A 23,024-nucleotide genomic window follows, 5' to 3' on the forward strand; every position below is an offset into this window, starting at 1 on the left:
TGCTAAGAGAGATTATTATAACAAGGCAACCAGACATTTTATCTTTGCTTTTAAAATTCAGCTTAACAACATCCTTACTAGAGAACTTATTAAAAAAGCATTCCAGAATTCACTACACACAACTTCCCATTGCCAGAGAATTAGAGACATCCTGATGTGTTTGAAATGAAATACAGGCATCTGTTGGAGCGGAATGCTTTCAGGTGCTGGCAGTAAACACAGTTTTCTCATGCTGGTTGCAAACCCATACCTGCTAGAAAAGCAAAATCAAAGAATAAACAGAAAGGAAGTGGTTCATTGCCTGCATTAGATTAACCAGTGACCTCCCTGAAGGAAGCCAGGCCAAATGGGATGCACTGATTTGCTAAAACGCATTGACAGAAGTTTTACAAAATCAATCTGGTTCCCTCTGGATCACGTTGCAGCATCTGAGCTTGGCTCCTTTCCTCTCCAGACTGCGTTTGTTTACTGAATTTTTTAGGGGGGCTACAACCAACCCTTCTGCTTCACCTTGAAATGTAAAGGCCTGGTTTTTTCTTTCTAATGACTAAGGCTCATTACTGCGTGCTTGATACCCAGTGTCAACATGCTCTCACAAATCCCTGGCCCTGTTAAGATCAGTCATTGGAATTCTTTTCATACCACACCTCTGAAGACTTCTCACCAGTCTTCATCACTTCTTTCAATCCTGCCAGCCCAGATTGAGCCTAAAACCACATCTTTGAGCTCCTAGAGATGTTTGGCCTTTCCTAAATTCCTACCCTAATTCTCAAACAGAAAATAAAAGCTTTAAGAAGAAGTGCCTTGTCAAGGAAACACCAGGAAGTGCATTCAGGCAACCCAAGTGTACAGCACCCAAAGCCTGCATGGATGAAGTGAGCATCCCTGCCTGGCACTGCAGCCTGTGGAACTCACAGCCCTGGGAACGTGCCATGCTGGGGCTGTTCCAGGGCCCACCAGCATTTATACTGGTCCAGGAAGATATTTGGAACCGCTGTGGTCCAACCTCTCTAGTTTCTCTCTCCAAGGACTGCTATGGAAATGCATTCCTTGTGAATGGCAAGACCAATGGGAGATCTTCTGGAAAAGGGCCTCAATGTCTCTCCCAGCATCATTAGTTACCCTGGATGCAGTGGGGAAGCCAAAAGGGCCAGGCACAGAGCCCACCTGCTTGAGAAGTGCCCACGTAGCACAGAAATGGGGCTGGAGTCTCCTGGTGCAGCCACAGGGCTGCCTGCTGCCACAGCAACTTCAGGAAGCAACTTAAGCTGCTGCAAAGGTCCATGGAATCACCCCAACCATTCATCACACAGCTTAGATGCAAGAAGCAAATCCGAAGCTCTTGTCAGGAAGGCTAAGAAGAGGCAACATCCACAGCAATCACCCATCAGAAAGAAAACACAGGCTCAGCTCCTTCCCGCTACTCTAATCCCTCAGGAGGCAGTGATAAATCCCAGGATTTGGCTTGTCATGTAAGTCTGCAACATTTCTCCTTTTTTTTTTTTTTAGCAGAGATACCAACAGCTTGGGACAAACAGAATTGCAGGCTGTGGGTTGCAGGATGTCCATCATGTCCTGTCCAAAGTGTGACCTCGGATCACCAAAAGCTGTGATGCAGTTATCAAGATGGGTTTCGTGTTTCAAGGTCACTCAAACATCTCTAAGGAGAAGGCAACACAAACACTCGCAGTATGCAGCAGCCCTGAGCCAATGAGCTGCCATTCTACACACTGCTGCTGCAGAAAAGGAGCGAAGGCTCCAAGGATGACCTACACCATTTACACCACAGCCACGGATGGACTTGAGGAGAAGGCTTTAAAGCAACACAGAAAGCAGATTTTCTGCTCTGCAAGCCCCAAAACTCCCAGTTTTCATTGAGAGCAAAAGTCAAAACTTCTGTACAACGACTTTTAGTTGATTTTAACTGCACCCATCCCTTCAGCCTCACGTTGTAGCCCTCACTCTCTGTCCAGTAGCAAATCTACCTTTTAAAACAACACAGACATTCTGAAGCAGCCTAGAGACAAGATTAGGAATAATTTCGTTGCTGTCTTTCCAACTTTTTGAACAGTGGTGATGTCAAATGCCCCAGGTACAAACCTGAAATGGAACAGGTAACGGAGGTAGATCAGCAGTGAAGGAAATGCCATTTAGTGTCTCATCTCTAAAGAAATTTCCCACCAGTGATAAAGAGCGTGATTCGAAACAAAAAAAAATAAGATGAAATCACACAGAAAAAAATGAGTGAGGTGGGGAAAATCAGATGTGGCTGAGAACAGAAGGTACTTCTCAATTCATAAGCACCAGGAAAAGTTCTCACTCCCCACACAGTCCTAATTCCAGCATCCCCAGCCTTCCGAGAGTTTGACTTCTCAGCATAATTCCCAGCCTCAAAAAAAAATGGTGCTTTGTATGGAGTTCACCTCCACAGAGCAGCAAATCTCTGCACGATTCAGCAGGTAGGGTGAGCAATTGGCTCCGCACCGCGCTCCTCTGGTCTGAGTTACGTGGCCCGCGAGAGGCACGTGATTGATTTCAAACCCATTTATGGCTCACATAAAGCTTGAAGACGGAATCGTGTTTAGTGTTTTGTTTTCATTTCATTTTATCATGTCTCTACGCTGTAAATGTAAATGTTTGGCCTGAAGTCAGCGGGTGTAAATCAAGGTAGCCCCCTGGAAGCCAGTGATGCCACACTGACTTACACCCACCAAGGATTTAGCCAGTTCTCTCTTAATATATGGCCGGTTACAGGCATTTTTATTTGTGGTTATATTAACTGGGTTTTGCAAGGTTGCCAAATAAAGAAATGTTATCCAGGGGACAGAAAAGTGCTGCTCTTGGTAAGATTGCTTTCAGCCCCTGGAACCACCTTGCTGGCTGCGAGCGAGCACAGGCCGAAGCACTGCTCTGGGAAGGAGAAAGATGCGGTATCCCATAGACCAAGCAGGACTGCAGCAGCCCTGTTCCACGCCCAAGCTCACACTCTCATCCAGGAGAGGTCATTGCCAGCTCCAGGCTGTATAGGACAACAAGGGCAGCTTCCGCCTTCCAAAAATCAAGGAATGAAACATAGAATAGAGCCATGAAGGTTGGAAAAGACCACTAAGATCATCTAGTGCAACCGTCAGCCCATGCTCACCATGCACACTAACCGTGTAACTCAGTGCCACCAGAAAGCTCCTTTTCTTTGCCCAGATCTCTGTGTGATGCAAATTCTGGTGCAGAGCCTGCTTTTGTTATGGGAAGAGACATCCCAGGAACCACGGAGTGCTGTGACCATGAACGTGACCTGAGGTGTCACCCCCTCAGCAGTGGCCTCAAGCAGAGGGAAAGGGGAGCCCTGGGATGGGGGAAGGACAGAGGGGCAGGATGCAGACGTCTCAGACCTCTGCAGCTACTGGGTGTATTCATTTGCTTTCAGCACAATCTGTTTTACTTACTCTCAAACACCTACTTATTAAGATAGAGACTCATAGCCATTAAAATAATCAGGATGAGGTTTTTTGCAAGAGCAAAACTGCTGTTTCTGGTTATTGGGCATATTCTGAGCCTATTATTAAATGTTGTCTGTCTCAATTACCTCCACCTTTTCATTGGGATGTAGTGTTCTTCATTTTCTCTTCCAGATGAGCAGGTGCAGAAAATGGCTCTGTGTCTTGCCTGGAAATGCTTAGCCACCTGATGAATGGTAAAATAATGCACATTTCTGTTGTGCAAGGAGTATGTGCATTTGGCAAATGCGGAAATAAATATTGCTCATAGGATGCTGGAAAATCAATGGCGCAATTTCTACTACAAGGATCTCGGTGGGAAAAGCCTGTTGTGATCACTTGTGCATGCATTTCTGTAAGTAGCTACATGACACGTGCACTTTGCAGTGATCTGTCACTATTCCATTACAGAAAAGAGACAGGATCTGTCGAGAAACAAGAGGCAAGCTGGAGAAATTCAAATAGAGATGAAACCCACCTACGAAGATCAAACACAACCTGTGTTGCACAGGGGTACACCTGAAGCTGCACACCCCGTGATCCAAATACCTTCTGTCTCATCCACTTTGAGCAAACCGTTCCCTTCAGGTATGCTGGAATCTTCTGCTGGATGAGGCTTTGCAGAGGAGAGAAAGAAACGGATGCTCAAATATTTCTATCCGTGTGGGGTACAGGAGTGGCACAGCTGACGACAAAACACGACAGCCCTACAGTGAGATTTCTTTGGTAAGACACAGGGAAGACCATTGGTGAGACCATTGGTGAGAGCAAGTCACTGCTCTAGGAATCAGAACCCATCTTGTGGAATGCAGGGGTCCAGCTGCACATCTTGTTGGCAGTTTGTGGTTCTACACACAGCTCTCCTGTGCTTCCTCAGCAGATCCAGCTGTACCCAGCCTCAAACCCTGCCCTACTCCTGAGTCAGCTTGGTGTTGGATAGAAAAAGGGGAAATCTGATGGTGTTTGGATAAATGCCCAGCACTGGGCTTGTCAGATGTTAGCTCCAAATTCACACCTTTTCCTTTGGATGGGATCGACTGCTACTCCTGCTGGGGAAGCAGGTTCACTCTTGTCTTTGGCAGCAAGCGTTCAGCTCCAGAACTTTTCTTCACCGCCAAACAAGGAGCCTCCTCCCTTCAGGTCTGCAGTTTTCACGCCCTGCACAGGCAGATGCCCACAGGTACATGCACATAACCCTGACCCACTGCGCCCCACTTTCACATTCCTGTGCCTGCTCTGCCATTGCATGCCCCAAGAGCTGCTTTGCCAAGAGGAAATCTTCATTTTTTCTTTTCTTCTTCTTTTCTGGCAGAAGATATTGCTCCGCAGCTTAAGAATGATTTCTGTTCCTTATTCCTGAACGTAAAGCTGGCACTGCAAGCTATAACTGTAATTAGCAGTCATTTTTTCCATTTACTCACAGATAATTGATAAAAATGTTTAACTGCACTAATCACTGATGAAGCTCTGTGGATTGCACCATTCCCAGCCCTCCTCACAGGCAAAGTCTCAGCTTGTTCAGCTTTTGCATTAGCAACATCAACAGACTGCTGGGTTTCACTGGGCTGAAAATTCCACCTGCTGCCTCTGTTTGACCACCAAACTTCATGTCTCCCTAAGGACTTTGTCTTGCTCTGGCTCTGACACGTCGCTGGGATTTGAGTCTTTTTGTTTCTTTTTTTCGTTGTTGTCTAATATCTTCTAAATTCTTCTGATTAATTTAGCCCTGCTAAACATGGGTTATACTCATATATGTCACTTTCTACACATATTTTCGAGGTTTCTTGACTTCTGATTTTATATCAGTCCCCAAACACTTTTCCTTTTTCTATGTATTGATTTTCTAACTTCTAAATGCTCTTCTTCCTAAAATACAATCGTTTTTCCTACATTTCCTTCCTCTGGGGATAACCCCCTAGCCACCAAAACTGCTCTTATGGAAGTCACAATTCCCATTCTCATTTCTACATCTGTTTTTTCCCTTCTCCTCAGTTTTGTTTCATCTTCTCCATGGCATTTTTCTGATTCAAAGCCCTGTGTTCAAAGTCCTTCTGCCTCAGCCATCTCTTCCCGGCCCACGCCAAATGAAATGGAGCTGGCAGTAACCAAAGGACAGCCAGTGTCTAACGGTGATGAACCCAATATGTCTTTATGCTCAGAAGCTGGTTGGTGATAGGCTTTTACTGTGCAGGCTGAGGACCTTGAGATACCACCTCCAAGCACTCAAGGTGGTGGTGCCACACTCTTGGCCATTCAGAAAGCTGAAATCCTATGGAAACACAAGGTTTACTTCTTAAAGATGGCTGACAGGATTCCAGTTTTCTTCCGTGATCTGTAACAGACCAAAAGAACCCCGGTGGATGTGATTTGGACTTTCAAGTATATCTTAAAAGAAAAGGAGAAAATAACCATTCAATTTATAGAAGGTACATACAGAGTGGATGCACATTGCAGAAACGCCAGTACTGGAGATCAGGGAGGCTGAATTCAGCAGCAAACTTCCTGCAAAGCTTTTCTCACTGGGAAGGTTTGCTGGTATCCATGGAGCATCCTTGAACAAAAGTAATATTTTTGTATGACTGAAAACACACACTCATGAGTGTCAATAGCAGTAATGTGTAAATTCCAGATAGATGCAAAGCGTGCACGAAGAATTACTGCCTGCCTTGTTGCATTCTTACCTAGGATGATGTAGAAAGCATCTGAAGATGACACGCACGTCCCACGCAGCGCTGCCTTCTGCTGAGTGCAGCAGGCTGCCTGGGGCACTGGGCAAGTGCACAGTGTGTGCAGAACGTCACTCAGTATGGAGAGAGGGCTCTTAATTCCCTCATCATTTCCTCACGCAGCCTGGACTGATACATGAGCCCAACATTCACACTGTTACACGAGTCCCCTACGCAATCATGGATGTTCTGTCCAGTGTTCATCCACTGAAACGTACCTGGACTGTGACAGCACCCAATTGCACCTGAAGATCACGAGGTTCCTACGTGTGATAACAGGCATGAAATTATACCCCAGAGGTATCTCAGAATGGCAGAGCTCCCTGCGTGTCTCCTCCAGGTTCAGTGTCCTGGCATGGTGGATGAATCCATCCAAGGATCCATGTGGAGCCAGGTGTTGGACTTGATGATCCTTGTGGGTCCCTTCTGACTTGGGATATCCTATGATTCTGTGATCTCTGTCAGCACACAGGCACAACCAGCAGCACTGGCAGGAAGAACTCTTGATCTCAGCTGCTCAGCACTTAGCAGGAGGCACCAGGCCAGCTCACATTTCAGGGTGACATTTTTTTCTCATTAGCCAAGGTCTTGGCTGCACTTTAATTGTTAATGAGAGTTCAATAGCTAAAGCTTGTTACATGTAAATGGAGGGGATGCTTGCCAAATGCCTCACAGCCTCCAGCTCGTGTCTAACCAACCCTATAGGAAGCATAGGGCACAGTAACTCTTCAGACTCCTTCACTGCAAGGTAGTAAAAGACTAGGAGCTGGTGCTTGGAGGAAAAGTTATGCCATGCAGAGTTGAGCCTATAAGCACAGTGCCTGTCCCCAGGAGGCTGCACGAGATTCCTTGTCCTGGGGAAAAGTAGCACTGAGGACACCAGAAAAGTGGCCTCAGCATCTCTCTGGGAAGAGAGGAAAAGTAGCATGAATCTGCTCCAGCTGGTGTGGTCCAGGTCTGGGGTGATCTGAGCCTTGGTAGGCTGGTATGAAATGGTCAGTGATGATAACTGCTGTGGGGGAAAGTGCAGAGCAACCTTCAGACCTGTGAGCTCTATGCCAAAAGACTTCTTCAGTCCTAGACATCAGATTCCCACGTTTGTGAAGATTGGAACCGTAGGATATGAATTGCAGCAGCCAGGTTCAGCACAGTGCTTCAAGTTCCATCAGCCAGTCAGACCAGTCCCACTTAGGCCATGTCCTAGAGCTGCAGAAGAAGCCACACAAGGACAACAAACACAGCAGAGTCCATTCCTTATCCTTCAGCTTCACTCCTCCACCAGTACCAGCCTGGATTTCTGCTGTGCGTTGGTCTCTTCCAGGAATGCAGGAAAAGTGGGGGCCACGGAATGTCCTGAGTTGAAAGGGACCCACAGGGATCATCAAATCCAACTTCTGGCTCTGCACCCAAAAATCCGACCATATGCCTGAAAGCAGATGGTTCTTCAGTTTTCAGACCTTCTCCTAGCATAAAAGCATAAAGCCTGGGGCTGGAGGGGCTCAAACAGATCTGATGCCTCCTCTCAGGACTGTTGTGTTCCTGCTCCTGCGAAGTGGGTAGCAAGAAGAACATTATGAATCCCTAGAAGGAGTTCAAACAATTAATGTTTTTCATGAGATGTAATTTATGGACCTCTCCCTTGATGTTTTAGGAGGGTGTAAATAGAGGAAAGCAGCCCATAACTTAAAGGCAGGAATGTGCTAATTAAGCACGCGAAAGGAATGCTAATTAGGAGTCTGGTGAGCCGGAAGGGCACAGAGTGATACAGCCACAGTGCGACTCCCAAGGGCAAAGCTCTCCATCCTGCCATGAGCACCAGCCCCTGCAGTGCCACAGCCTGCAAGTCCAAATCCTGGCATCCCAAAAAGGCTGCCCAGGGAGGCGGTGGTAGAATCACCATCCCCAGAGGTGTTCAAGCAATGCGAGGTACGGCACCGAGGGACACGGTGGGTGGGCATGGTGGGACGGGTTGGAGTTGGGCCTGGTGATCTCAGAGCTCTTTCCTAAGGTACACGAGTGCCTGCTGTGTTCACCTGACTCACCTTCCTGCGACTGATTGCTACATAAAAGCCAGCAATGGCCGGGTGTCCACACACCGAGCCGTGAGAGCTGATTGCAGCCAGGCTCTGTTAACGCAAGGGGAATAAATGGCAGAGGGAGCCACGGTTTCCCAGCAGTTCAGAAGTGCTATTTTTTCCTTCTATTACAACGTGTGAACAATGGTCAAGTGTCTCACTTCTCCATCCGCAGCCCTCCCAAATGAAAGGGATTACAAGTGTATCATTAATATCGCGGCAACCTGGCAGCGAGTCGACAGATTTAATTTGGTGACAAGATGAGTGGCACCAGAATTCTCCCATCTCCCCAGAAAATGAAAAATAGATTCTGCCTGCTACTAGTAAATATTGCTGGTAAGTGAATAAAAATTCAAAAGGGAAAAAGCAATTTTCCTTCTGCTCATATTGTGTTCAGTTCTCAATACACTTCATGCAAGAGGCTCCCCTGCCTGATGGATTCCTCCTAGATTATATCATGCTTTTAAATTTATATGCCCCAGCTCTTTAAAAGACTGTTTGCCAAGGCCTTTGCATTCCGTGTTAGTCTGGTAACTGCTGACATTTGAAAGATGCCATCGAAGACAAATCCAAAATGTTTTTTTAAGTAAGAAAAGGAGACAGGGCTAGCAGGTAGAGGAAGATTAAAGATTTAGTCAACAGCCAAAATCAAAGTTTTCATGAACTGGTAATGTCAGGAAAAGTTTACAGGGCCTAATAGAGGGCTCGCGTGTCAGGAGAACCCATATTAAGTTTGTAGGGGGTTTTTTTCCTGCAAGAACTGCACATGAATTTTTCAGGGCTCTGTCTTCTCTGAAATGGCACAGCCGTGGCACAGCAGTGAAAGCTTGGAACTCCACGTTGCTCTGGTGAACAAAGGAAAATCCCATTCGTGGGTAGTGAATCTGCATTAATCATCTGCTTGGAACAGCTGTTATCTAACATCAAACGCTGGAAATGCAAAGCAAATTGTCAGCACCTCTTCACGGTTTGAGCCAATGCCTCTGCAGCCCCAGGTGTCGCTGCAGTCCTGGAATCATAGAATCATTGAATGGCTTCGATTGGAGGGGGCCTCATGGTTGATTCCCCTCCTGTTTATAATCTCTCTTTAAATACTGGAAGGCTGCAATGAGGATTCCCCACAGCCTTCTCTTCTCCAGACCAAACAAGCCCAGCTCCCTCGGTTTACCTTCACAGGGAGGTGCTCCAGCCCTCTGATCATCTGTGTGTCCCTCCTCTGGACCCTCTCCAACATTTCCACTTCTCTCCTGCATGATGGGCTCCAGACATGGATGTGGTACTCCAGATGGGTCCTGTATCACGAGGGCTGAGTAGAGGGGGACAACCACGTCCTTCACCCCTCTTATTTTGAAGAGCACAATCTTCACTTACCCAACCATGGCCAAGAGACGTCCGTACTTTGGCTCATCCCTCATGATTCCTTTGCAGCAAAGCTTTGCCTTCTCAGAACAGGTGGGACCCCATTGAAACCTTCTGGACAACTTCCTCTCCTACCCCATCCAGCCCAGTGGCCCCACAGCAAGAGAAGGGAGTCAAGAAGAGGGATAAGGGTAAGTGGTCAGCACCGTGCTGTGAAGCATCTTGGGGCTGCTATATGGCCCTGCCCAGTGAAGGAGAAAAACAGAGTTCTGTATCTTCACCTTCACTTTACTTAATAAAAACATACTAAAAGCAAATCAGGAGCTTTTCACACCAATCTCTAGGCTGAAAATTGCCACCGGGAGGAGGGTGTCTAACTCTAAAGTAAAAGCCTCGTTAGCAGCAGTGCTTAATTACTGCCGCTCACCTGCTTTGGCCCAGACTGCCCAGTGGAAAGATTTTTCTAGTTCAGATGGAGGAACGTACTCCAAAAACTACAATTTAAGGAGCAAATCCAAATCTGAGTAATGTCTCTGACCTGGATCTCCATAACAGTTTGACCAATTTTAGTCAAACTATGCAAGAAACTTCTAATTAGCTTCCAGAGTGCACTCATCAGTCTTCAGAGCAATGCAGCTGGGCGAAAGCCAAAAACAGGTCCTGTGCAGAAACCTCTTCCAGCTCTCCTGGGGATGGGATGTGACACCAGTGTAGCAGTGTGTTCTGCTGCATAGGGTCTGTGGGGCAGAATGGTGGATATCACAGCAAAGGTGATGTCAGATATTAACCTAAACATGGGATATGGGGAGCAGGATGTTACCTGAGCCCAGAACTGGGTCTGGCTTTGCTCAACCAGAGGTCTCCTATCCATGCACAGCCAGGTCCCACTTGGATGTACCCTCTGTGTCCCACCATGCCTGCAGAAGGGAACATCTGCCCCTAGAATCGTGGAATAGAATGCTAGGGTCATTAAGGTTGGAAAATGCATCTCAGGTCATCACGTCCAATCGTTGACCCACCCCCACCATGCACTCAGTCCATGTTCCTCAGTGCCACATCTCCGCGGTTCTTCGATACCTCCAGGGACAGGAGCTCTGTGACATTCCTGGGCAGCCTGTGTCGATGTGTAACCACTCTTTCTGAGATATTTTTTTCCAAATTTCTTAATATCCAGCCTTCATGCATGGTGGCACCCAGCTCTGACGCGTGCTGAGCTTTCCCTCGGGGCTGGAGGAGAGCACACGGTGCTGCCCCAGGTTTCCTCCCCCCTCCCAGACCCAGCAGTCCTCTAGCTGATGCGTTCAACTTGGAGCTGTTATTGCCATCCTGGGTGTTTATTTAAAAGCAGAAGGTCAAGAGAACAGCTCATTTCCAGCATGGAAAGCTTAATGCTCCTCTGCGCTAAGTAAAGGCATTGGGCAATCATTCCTACGGAACAGGTGCTGTGAGTTGTTTTGAATTTCTATATTTACTTATTGCAGTTTCTCTTAGAAGGGACTCTCTTAGAAGTGCTCTCCTTGCCTAGAGGCTCACAGGACAGCACAGCCATGTCTGACATGATCATGAGGCAGCCATGGCACTGGCAAGCATCACTTGATCCTAACTGCTTTCAACGCAGCTATTACTTTTCAAGCTCAGCCAGCCTATTCATGTAATTCCCTATTATGCTCAAAGAGCTGACACTGTAAACACCTCCAGGCTTGGATGACGTCCACCAAGGGCTGCTGCCTGTTCAGCACTTGTCTTCCGCAAGTATCAGGAAGATCACAGATTTTCAGCATGGTGTTTGGGGTTCCCCAGGCTCCCTGCATCAGACCCTCTGGATTCTCCACCCAAAGATGATGTGCATGCATGCGATCAGACGCCCAGCTGTTGCTGCCCACAGCCCCTTTTTCACTTGCCCCATGATGTGGATCGGAGAATCATGGAATTATTAGGGTTGGAAAAGACCACTAAGGTCATCTGGTCCAGCCATCCATCTACCACCATCACTGCCCACTGAGCACATCAGTGCCACTTCTTACATTTCTAGAACGTCTCCAGGGACAGTGGTTCCTCCACCTCCCTGGACAGCCTGTTCCAATGAATTACCACTGTTTTGCAAAAGAATCTTTTCCTAGCATCCAACCTGAAGCTCCACTGGCATGGCATGAGGTCATACCCTTTTTCCCTGTCCCAGCCACCCCAAAGGCAATGCCATGCAGCTGGAGCAGTGCTAGATCAGCTTGTGACTTGCCATTTCTGGTCCCACAAACTGTTGATCTGCCATTGACCCCATCCTTGTGCTGGGCCCTTTGGGGCTGGTGAGGCAGTTTCTGTGTTGCCATTTCCTTCTTTCCACAGCGGGGTGATTGTTGGTGACACTTTTCAAATCACACTGGGAGGTTCAACGAAACCAACTAGATGGAAATCAAATTTCAAGTAACCGGCAGGAAATGGAGAAGAAAAATATTTATGGAACGATTTTCTTCTCTTCCCCGAAAGGTGAAAATTGTCTCCGTCACTCATAAATTATTAATTTGGATTTGCCCCGTTTTCTTCTCAAGGTTGCAAACTCTGGAGGAGCAGGGGGTCTCCATGGAGGCACAGCCCAGAAGCACGCCATCCCACCAGGGAAGGGCAGCAGCCGTTCTCAGCATCGGGTCAGGGCTTCTGTGGTGTTGCAGAAGGGAAACGTCCCATGAGAGAAGTAAACTGCTATCAGAGGAGGGACAACAAACTGCACGGTAATGGGAGTGAAAAATGGGAGTTTTTCTCAGAGAGCCAAAACTTCATAATCAACTAAGAGGACGCCTTTGGCCAGGTGCCCATCCTTTCAGCAGTGGAGGCTGCTGTTAGGAACAGAAAACATGGAGTGGGGAAATAGACAACCATTGATTTTCAACTAGGTGTTATGAAGTATGGAAAATTGATACAAGGAACTGCACTCATCAGTTAAAAATACATAAGTTAGTGAACGTATGACAGCGAGAAGGCAATTGAAACGTTCAGTGAGCAAAATAAAATGGGGCAGGGGTTTTTCTTCTAGAGACGACCAAGCTCTTAATAAGGCAGAAATGCAATAAATGTTTGTGGGCTGTCTTCATGTCTGTCTCACAAGAGGAATTTGAAGAACTCACCAGCAATGTTAAGATCAAAGATTAAATGGCACTGAATGGGGTTATCTTATATAGTGGGAAGGCGTTACATCACACAGGAGCATCCCCAGTAAGTGCAGTACTACTGGAAGGTACAGCACACCCCCACCAGAGAAAGCAGGCTGGGGGATGCCCTGAGCATCAGACGTGGACAAAGCCAAGGGAAAGTGATACAGGAGTCAGCTGGAAGGAGAATTAGTGCCAATCAGCATGGCTTTATGGGAAATGGATCTTGTCAGCCCTCATTCCATTCAGAGAAGAGATCACAGGTTTGGTTAATAAAAGTAACTGAATAGATGTGATACTCCTCAGCACAGGGACTGCGCTGCATGGCTGATTGAAAATGGGCGCTCAGCAGTGTCAGGGAGAAGCACGTGAGAGATTGAGACTTGGGCAGAAGCTCAGACAGCCGTCGTCGATGGGGAGCTGTCATTAAACCTGTGGTTTTCATGACGTTTTCCAGCAGGAGGTTTAAGGCAGTCAGTATTTTCATCAGTGATTCTAACATGCATGTTGAAAACTCATTCATAAGAACTTTGTGGCTGAGGCGAAGAACGGAAGGATGGATAAATCCACAGCAGGACTGGAGAGGTGGGATCACCCGGGGTCCTTCCTCCCTCACACTGAGATACAGCCAAGTGCTCCATCGAGGGGTCCAACGGGGCTCTGCAGGTCTGCCAGGGGTCACTGAGAGCACGTGAGGAGCGAGTCAAGGGATAAAGAGGGGAGAGCAGAGCACAGCAGCACAGCACAGCTGAGAGTAATGCGTGTGCTGCCAACAGCTGCCTGTGCAGAGCCTGCCAGCCACTAGATGGATGGAGAAACGAGCAACTCGAAGGAGCTCAACCTGTTTATCTTGACTAACAAGAAGTCTGCAGGCTGGCTTAATCGTCCCACATGAGCACTTTGCTGTGGAGGAATTGCTTTAGTGTTGGAAGGAGCTTTTTCTAGCAGAGAAGTACCCCAGTGAGGGGGGTGCCCACCTCCTGGGACAGGATACTCTGCTGGAGGGTGCTTTAACTGAAGGGGAGCAACACGTCCCTACACAAGGAGTGGGTGGGTAACACGTGCAGGAGACTGGAAACCAGACTGCCCCAAGGAGCTTTGCTTGGAATTCTCAGTCTCATGTTTTTTCTTCCCTGGATCGAAGAGTCGTAGAACTGTTGAGGTCTAAGATCATCAAGTCCAACCATCCACCTACCATCAATGTTGCCCACTAACCACATCCCTAAGGACTAAATCTACGAGTTCCTTGAACACCTCCATGGTTGGTGACACCACCACTCCCTGGGCATCCTGTGCCATTGCATCACCACTCTTCCTGAGAAGAAATGTTTCCTAATATCCAACCCGAACCTCTTCTGGCACAACATGAGGCCATCAGCTCTCATCCTATCACTGTTACCTGGGAGCAGACCGACCCCAGCTTGGCCACAACCTCATTTCAGGCTATTGGAGAGAATGAGGAGATCTCCCCTGACCTCCTCTTCTCCAGACTGAACCATCCCAGCTCCCTCAGCCACTCCTGCCAGTGCAGCCCAAAGGATCCCACAAGCTCTGCACCTCTTGTGAGCATCATTCCTATCTGCTGGGTCAGTCCCAGCCCCAAACAGTGACACCCAGGCTGGAGCAGGACTAAAATGCACATGGGCTGAGAACGCAAGCATGCTGTTGAAAACAGCTCCAGATGGAGACGACAAACAGAATTTCTCTGACAACCTGGAAACAATCTCTTCCTCACAGACAGGGTATGCTGGTGGTCTCTGCTTGGATAGAATCAAATGCAGTCACCAAATATTTGCAGAAAGTATTGCCATCAGAGCACTTTCTATCTTATCTCCCACAGCAAACAACAAAGCATTCGGCAAAATAACTCTGTTGCCACCTCCCTCTTATGGCAGCCTGCTCCACTCCCACCTCACCCACAGAGACTGGTGGGTGAAAAACTTCCTTTATGAGAAAACGTCATTTTATTGCTCCACCTGGACTGTCTTTGGCTTAAGGATTTGTTTTTCTGGTCACTCCTGGCCAGGAATGTTTGTTCTTTGTTGTGACTGATCTCATTTTCCCTGCTCGTATTAAAGCCCCCCAGCAGCAGTGGCCAGATGGCTGCTGGTGATGTCTGAGTTGATCTGTGCCCAAGGTTTATATCTATGCCTGCTGCCATCCAGTTGGAGGAGTTCCTGAGCCCAGCAGGACTCCTGGGAAGAAGCTGAGCTGTGTCTTCACAGCCCTGGCCCCGAGGCAGGATTCCTAGCCAGGACAGAGCGTGATGATGGAGCCCTGGTGTGACCCTTTAGCAGGACCATCACTGAGTCCAGATCATCCTATCGAACAAAATGCCCCTTTCTCCAGGCTGCTGCCATTGGCAGCAGGTCTCCCAGGGTCAGATCTATCAAGCACTGTGGGATCTCTGGCCCCTCCACTTCCCATCTGCATTCCTTCCATGCCTCCCTCACCTCTGGCTCACTTCTACCAGGATCTTCACCTTCCCTTCAATGTCAGCCCCACTCTCATCCTCTCACACTTTCCTCCTTTCTCATTCCCTTCTGCTCCTTGTCTGTCATGTAGTTCTGGAGCTGCACTTCAGTGCTAATCACCCTGTCCTGACAGGTGCACCACCAGCTAAACATGGCAACACCAAAAGCCATTGGGACCAAGGCACACCCATAGGCTTTGCAGCCTGCTGCCTGGTGTGGCTGTTCAGATGCTCTTGGACTGCTGGTTGGTATCGTCCCCCAGTTCAGCAGCATCTAATTCTTGCCTAGTTTTCCTCCCAGGTGTAACCTCATTGTCTGCTGCTAATTTCCGTGCTGGTGGCACATACATACGTACCTCATTGCCCAGGATCTAGCTTTTGCATTTTGCTTGCTTGTCCCAGTTTCAACATCAAGGAAAGGAATTTACTCCCAGACCCGGGGCCAGTTCAGTTTTCTCTCTGTCTGAGACGATGAGGTCCAAGCCATGCCTACCCCACACCTCTGCACCACCAGCCTCACGGTGCACCATGTGAATAATTCATCACATGCACCAGTCCTCCTCTCTTTCTGCTCTTGAATTAGCCACGAGCAGATTGCAGCTTTCTCAAATGAATTTGCTACTTGGAGCCGTTCCTGTGAACAATTCTTAGGCTGTATCTCGTTTGCAAGCAGCAAATAGCTACGAGGATGACTGCTGCTCCACTGGCCGACCACATCTCTCCAGCTCTGAGGCTGCAGATGAGAGACGTGATCGCTTCTCACCCGTAGGATGCTGCTCCTGCTCCTGCCTGCAAGCATCATCGTAGCCATGCGCTAACCTGTGTGTTTATTCCTGATATCTGACCTATCAGACAACTGCTGAATTACTTCTCTAATTAGTTTTCTCGTTTGTGGAGGATACGACCTTCCTCTCCGGAGAGAAACATACAAATGAGAAACTGCTCCTTGAAGGTAATACCATGAAAGCAGCAGTCATACTGGGGATAAACAGGGATACAGATCTCTGCTGTTATAGCTGAAATAAAACCATCTCCCTTCCGCACTTCACAAATTCTCTCCATTTCCAAAAAAAAAAAAAGAAAAATATGAAAAGAAATATGGAGATCATCTGCTCTCACTCCTCATCTGGGTGGAGTAACTCAGCCATAGGAGCTGGACACCCCCAGCATCCACCTCTGGAAAAGATGCCAAGGCCGCAGTGCCTTGAACAAGGTCACTGGGTGTTGTGGGGGGTTTAATCTGCCCCACATCCATTGCAGGGAATCACAGCATGGTTGGAAGAGCCCTTGCATTCCCCCAGCCCCAACCCCTGCCCTGTGCTGGTTGCCCCCACCAGACCAGGCTGCCCAGAGTCCATCCATGGCCTGGAGCAGTGCTGGGAATGGGGCACCCACAGCTCTCCAGGCGTCCAGTAGAGCAGAAGTGGGAGCTGCAGTGTGGACAGCCTGGCAACAGCAGCTCCCTGCTTTCCCCAGGTCTGACAACGCTCCTGGACAGCTTTTTATTAAGCTGTGAATTAAATCACCCCCACAGCCTGGAGACAGGATTATTTGGATGCCACCTTTGAACCTGGCTTAGCAGCATGGCCTGGGAGACCCTTGGTCTGTTGGGAAGCCATCACGTGGATCAGAGCGTGTTCCAAGCCCTGTAATTGCCCAATAAAACCATGTTTCTTCCCCATCCAGTTGAATTAGTGTCTGCAATATGTTTGAAAGCTTTATAGCCTAGTTAATTGTAAGGCAGTAACAGGAAGGGGCATTACAGCTTTAGAGAACACAAGTTGCATCTGTATTTAATGATATTAAACCATAAGAAGCCTCCATTCGAATAAAGCGGTGGCTGCTGTAGTGCCCATAAAAGTGAGGTCTCTGTTCAGCAGCGGGGACAGGGATGGTGGTGCTGGGGGCAAGGACAGCACACAGACCCAGCACTGCTGCAGCAACCATCGTGCCCCATTGAAGAGAATCCCACCAACCCAACCCCACTGCTGGAAACAAAGGTGCTCCAGGCTTCAAGCTGTTGGGTTGGGTATTAGGAAACGTTTCTTCTCTGAAAGAGCAGTGATGCATTGGCACAGGGAGTGCGGGGTGACTGTCCCTGGAGTGCTCAGTGTGGAGGTCTGGCACTGAGGGATGTGGGCAGTGGGGCAGAGTGGGGCGGGTTGGGGTTGGACTCGGGGATCTGAGAGGTCTTTTCCAACCTTCGTGATTCCATGAGTCTATGACTCCTCCGGGAGTGGGAACAAGGATGTGAGTGTGAGCAGCAAGACGTGAGAGTCTTAAACATCCGTATTCACAAGCAACCCGACTGCTGAGATTGATTCAGCACGCAGGTAGGGAGGGGAGATGCAGGTGAGTCCACCTAGAGCAAAATGTGCAATCAGAGAGAATGAATATAATTAAATTTCCAATTGGCCTTTAATGAAACACCTCTCCACAAGCAGAACAAGCAGCAGGGACACGCCGTGCTCACCCACAGAGGCGCTGGCACCCAGGAAGCAGACACACAACCCCCTTCCACTGCTATAAGCTGTTAGAGAGACTCTAATTATAAATTTATCGTTTACAGAAGTTTCAGCTAATTACACAGTGCCTGCTGCAAGGCCTTGCTGCTGTTAATGGGCCGTTGGTTATTACTGAAGTACCCATAGCTCTGCTTCAGAGAACATTGAGCGGATCCCATTTCCTTGCCCACCGTGTTAGCTGCATGCAGGGGCAATGCAGGGATGTGCCAGGAAGTGGCGTGCAAAAGGCCCCAAGTGTTGCTTTGTGTTGTGGGTTTGGTGTGCAAAAGGCCCCAAGAGTTGCTTTGTGTTGTGGGTTTGGTGTGCAAAAGGCCCCAGGTGTTGCTTTGTGTTGTGGGTTTGGTGTGCAAAAGGCCCCAGGTGTTGCTTTGTGTTGTGGGTTTGGTGTGCAAAAGGCCCCAAAAGTTGCATTGTGTTGTGGGTTTGGTGTGCAAAAGGCCCCAAAAGTTGCATTGTGTTGTGGGTTTGGTGTGCAAAAGGCCCCAAGAGTTGCTTTGTGTTGTGGGTTTGGTGTGCAAAAGGCCCCAAGAGTTGCTTTGTGTTGTGGGTTTGCAGCACAGCTGCTGTGAGTCTCCAACATGATGCATGGAGGCTGAGCCTGGAGCGGGGCAGCACAGCCGGGGAAACCTAGAGCCTCCATATGTCCTACCCCAGAGCCACCTTGTGTCCCATACTGGACTATGTCCCACCTCAGAGCCACCACATGTCCCACCTCAGTCTGTTGCATCCCAGAGCTCCTGCTTGTCCCATCCTGGAGCCACTATTGTCCAACCCCAGAGCCACCACATGTCCTACCGAAGCCTGTCCCATCTCAGAGACACTTCATGTCCAATGCAGAGCCTGTCCCACCCCACTGCACGTCCCACCCCAGATACTGCCTCCCCAGAGCCTCCACATGTCCCAACCCATAAACTGTCCCACCCCATGTCCCATGTGATGGCATTTTGGGGACCAGCACAATGCACGGCAGGCAGAGGTGGACATGGGTGCATGGCACCGAGGGCACAAGGACACAGCGCAGGGGACACAAAGGGGCAGCCACAGCCCCACACACCCCACACTCAACCCTGAGCATCACAACCCAACGACTTCCAGCACCTCTGTGCGAGGCTGTCAGTGGCAACGCATTTCCAGAAGGGCTGTGAAAGAGAAACCGAGGCCAGGGAAACATAACCATGGCTGCAGGTTTATGTACAGATCCCAGGAAGAGTTGCAGATAAACGTGTTATTGGGTTAAATAAAAATAAAACGAATTCTAGATAATGTTTTGAAATTTATGACATAATTAAACTATTAATTTAATGGTCTTTATTATTTGGGCTGGAAAACACGCACCGGTTCTCGTCTCGTTCCTTTTATTGAACAGCGAGCTCATCATACACACTCATTATGCATTTTCATAAACATTTGATGAACAATAACTGAGAGAAACATAAAATATTGTTTTTGTCCTTCAACTGTAATGACCATATGGAGACACGTTTTGCATCGGAGTCAGCAGTTGTACATCTCTGTTAATAACAGCCCTTGCTATTTTTACTGTTTGCAGCACAAATGCAGCCTTTTATGGGAGCGAGAAGGGGGGGAAGGAAAGATTTAATCTGCAGGGTCTTTTGCTGTGATTTGTAAGAGAGATGTGGTGCCCACACTCCCCTGTGACTCAGTGGCAGCTATAATTACTCAGTATTCTGGGCTACTTGCTTACAAGATGTCAATTTATGTGCGAGCAGAGCGAGCGCTTCGGTTGGGGACATCTCAGGAACCCCATGCACACACTTGGGTTTGCAAAGACAACATTTTACAAGGCAGCAGAGCAAGGTCTTGCTCTCGACTCAGGGCTGCTGAGAGCCAAGGGTTTGGGTTTGGGAACTGGATGCAATGTGGGGCTCTTCAAAATGAGAATATTTGGTGATTGTGTGGTAACCGCCCAGCTCGCCCCGCTGCCCCCAGCATCCCACCCTTGGATTTCAGCACACACTGAGCCAGCAGCCTTCTCTGGTGGGTTTCTATGGCAGCAGCGCCTGGATGCTGCACAAGTGCTTATAGAGGGTGAACAAAATCCAGCAGACGATGCTCCGACCCAGAACACCCATCTCTTCTGCACACTGGGGGCTCAAAACCGCCCGTCGGGAGCCCAGGCTGCTGCACAGCAGAGCCTATAAAACCCAGGGATGGATGTAGTTGGAGCTGGGATGCGTCTGGTGGAGCATTAATAAAATTCCTCCTGGGGCAGGACACGGATTCAGACACAACACTTCCCCTCCAGCATCGAGTCCTGGGCCAGTGTCAGCCCCATACGGATTTATGGCTCCTTGTGCTCGTAAATGTCGGCTCAGCGGTGATGGATGCGGGCGCCGGGACGCGCTCCCCTCAACTTCGGGAGATTTCTTTATTTTTCCTGATCTTTTACAACGGCCATAAAGCAGCTGCTGATTAGTGACGGGCCTTAAAACTTTAGGCAAAAGCTGTTGAAATCAGCTTTGAGTGCTAAGCTTCTCCGAAAGCGGAACGGCTTAGCGTCTTGGTTTTGAGGTCGCATCTGTGACGTGTGGCCCTCGGAGCTGCAGCCGTTGCAATGGCAGTTTGGGTGGGTTTGGGGTTAGGGACCAACCCTGCCCCTTTCTGTCCCCTTGGATGCAGGAGAGACGTGGGTGAGGATGGTGAGTGGTGGTGGGCACTGCTGCCTCTCCCAGCATAAAGACCCTCAGTAGCATCACTCCGGGACAACGTGACCACCATGCAGACCAGGTGCTGCTCCTTGCTCCCAAGCTTGGTGCTCCCAAGGTTTGGGCAGCAGCAGCAGGGATGTGGAGTCAATAGAATCATAGAATTGAGTTGGAAGGGACTTTTAAAGGCTATGTGGTCCAAGTCCTCTGCAATGAATGGGGCAAAGCTGGGAGGAAGCTTCTGGAAGGGCAGTCCTTGTTTCCTTGTTGTCCCCAGGGCTGCGGTTCTGGATGTGTCTGTTCGTTGAGCAGGCTACCCTCATCATGTTTCTTCTTTGAGTGTTGACCACAGCTTTGTCTTCATCTGGGGGAGATTTCACATTTAGGGGAGGAAGCATCACGCTTGGTGGAGGGAATCACCTTCTGGTGCCTCTCACCATCTTTGGCTCCCTTCCATCTCCCAGCCTTTGGGTGAGCCCTCATCCCAGCTTCCATTCGCCAGCACCAACCTTGTCCTGGCTGCTCACACAGAGCTGCACCTGGGGCAGGCACCCTCGCTCCTGGCTAAATCATTGCCCCTCTGCCTCCCCTCCACAGAGCTTTTGCAGGAGATACACCCATCTCATCCCATCCCGCAGCATTACAGGTGAGTGTTGGATGGGAGAAAGAAGCAAAGAGTTGACGGATTGGTGGATGGAATGATGGAAGGATGGGTGGACATCCCAATTCCATCAGCTCTTCACCAGTTAGAGAGCAAAGTGGCATCTGGGCTCCTCTGCCTGCAGGTGCTGGCTGGTCTCTGCCCATTCCCATCACCTGGGAGCCGTTCCTGCAGGACGTGGCACGTTCCCTCCCTGCCTGCTGCTTCTCTCAGGAGCAGAAGTTAGCAAAGATTTATCACAGCACTAAACCTCGGATTGAACACATTTGAAAGAAGAACAATTTATTCATCAAAAATACGGCTTCGTTTTATCTGCAATTATTCTCAAGTTAAAGCCTCATCCGGCGAGCAGTTGGCTGAATAAACAGCAACTTTTTATACCTAAACCACCCCATTTTGACATCCTGTTGGAAAAAAAAATAAATACGGGAGGACGTAACCTGCCCAGACAACAACCCAGGCCCTTTTTCTTTTCTGCCAGAAAACGGTGAGATTGGGAATGTAGGGTGGAGGCAGCTACTGCAGCCTTAATCCTGACCAACATGGAAGGAGAGTTTGGGCGCCTTTGGAGGTGGTGTCACGAGGAGGACAGCAATCACAGGCTGCGTGGTTGGTTGGTTTGGGGGTTTAAACTAAGAAAGCATTCCCCAGGAAAAGGACAGATGGATGCAGAAATGTAAACTGAACAAACTCATGGGGATGCTTCACCACTGGCAAGAGACCCTTGGGAGCCGTCCTCAGGAAAGGAGTGTGTGAAGTTACTAAAAGAGTCTATTAGAGGTGCACGGCAGCTAGACATCCTGACACAGGGGAACCACGGGGCAACAGTAAAAGAGCAGCACTGCTGCATCAGGAGCACTTTAGTGTCCTGAAAATCAAAAAGGAATCCTATAAAAATGGGAATGAGAGCAGAAGGGTGAGCGTAAAGGGACTGTGTGTGCACATGGGGGTAGCATGAGAAAGGCTGAGTGAGTGGCAGGCAGCAAGGAGGCAACAGCAGAAGCTCCAGGAAGGATAATGGAGAGAAAAGAGATTTGACACTCGTGTCTTGTAGTGGAGAGGGAATGCAAAGAGAATTCACAGACAGGGCTGCAGTGCCTTCCTCACCGTGCGAGCAGTTTCTAGGGCATCAGTGAGGGGTGGGAACCTGGGCCAGGAAGGAAGCGCTTACAGGATGCTGAGGTAAGCTCAATCTGTCTGAGGGATCGAGCAAAATTACCCTGGAAAATACAAGCAACCTCTGAGCTGCTGGCACTGGTTTGTGACAAATGTTGAGGGATCCTTCAGAAGCGTGAGAGTAAAGCACAGCATCTCTGTGTAACGAAGAGAAAACAAGGGGAGGGAAAGGATGGGGAGTTAGGGATCAGAACGACTGCCTTCAGTTCATTGAAACATTTTGGAACGTTCTGGGCAGAGCCCCAGCCTCCTTATCCAGGAAGACCTTCTCCATAGGGCACCTCAAACAGCTCCTCTCCACGCAGCCCAGCCAATGGCAAGTGTTTGGATGCACCCCATTTGCTTCCTCATTTCTGCAGCCACTGCTAACACCTGAAAAAAAAATAAAAATAAAAGATTAAAAAAATAAATAAATTTTTTAAAATCCCCATTTTCCAAAGTAATTGCTACAGAAAACCAAAATGCCACCATCTCAGAGCCCAGCAGCATGGCTGCAGCCCCTCTGCCCAATGCTTTGGATCAGGAGGAAGATGTGATGCTGCAGGGGTTCTTTGGAGGGAGGAGGACAAAAAGAGGAAGGAAGGAAGGAAGGAAGGAAGGAAGGAAGGAAGGAAGGAAGGAAGGAAGGAAGGAAGGAAGGAAGGAAGGAAGGAAGGAAGGAAGGAAGGAAGGAAGGAAGGAAGGAAGGAAGGAAGGAAGGAAGGAAGGAAGGAAGGAAGGAAGGAA

General features: G+C 48.7%; 1 long non-coding RNA gene across 1 annotated transcript; it reads right to left on the reverse strand.

Moving 5' to 3' along the window:
* Positions 1–1,263: 1,263 nt before the first annotated feature.
* Positions 1,264–10,561, reverse strand: LOC128084108 (uncharacterized). The gene is made up of 3 exons (XR_008208339.1): positions 10,475–10,561; positions 10,082–10,391; positions 1,264–2,100 (listed from the first exon to the last, which is right to left on the reverse strand). It is a non-coding gene; the product is annotated as an uncharacterized LOC128084108 (long non-coding RNA).
* Positions 10,562–23,024: the final 12,463 nt, after the last annotated feature.

Source organism: Tympanuchus pallidicinctus, unplaced genomic scaffold, assembly GCF_026119805.1.
Source record: "Tympanuchus pallidicinctus isolate F22 unplaced genomic scaffold, pur_lepc_1.0 scaffold25, whole genome shotgun sequence".
In the NCBI taxonomy this organism is placed as follows: Eukaryota; Metazoa; Chordata; class Aves; order Galliformes; family Phasianidae; genus Tympanuchus; species Tympanuchus pallidicinctus.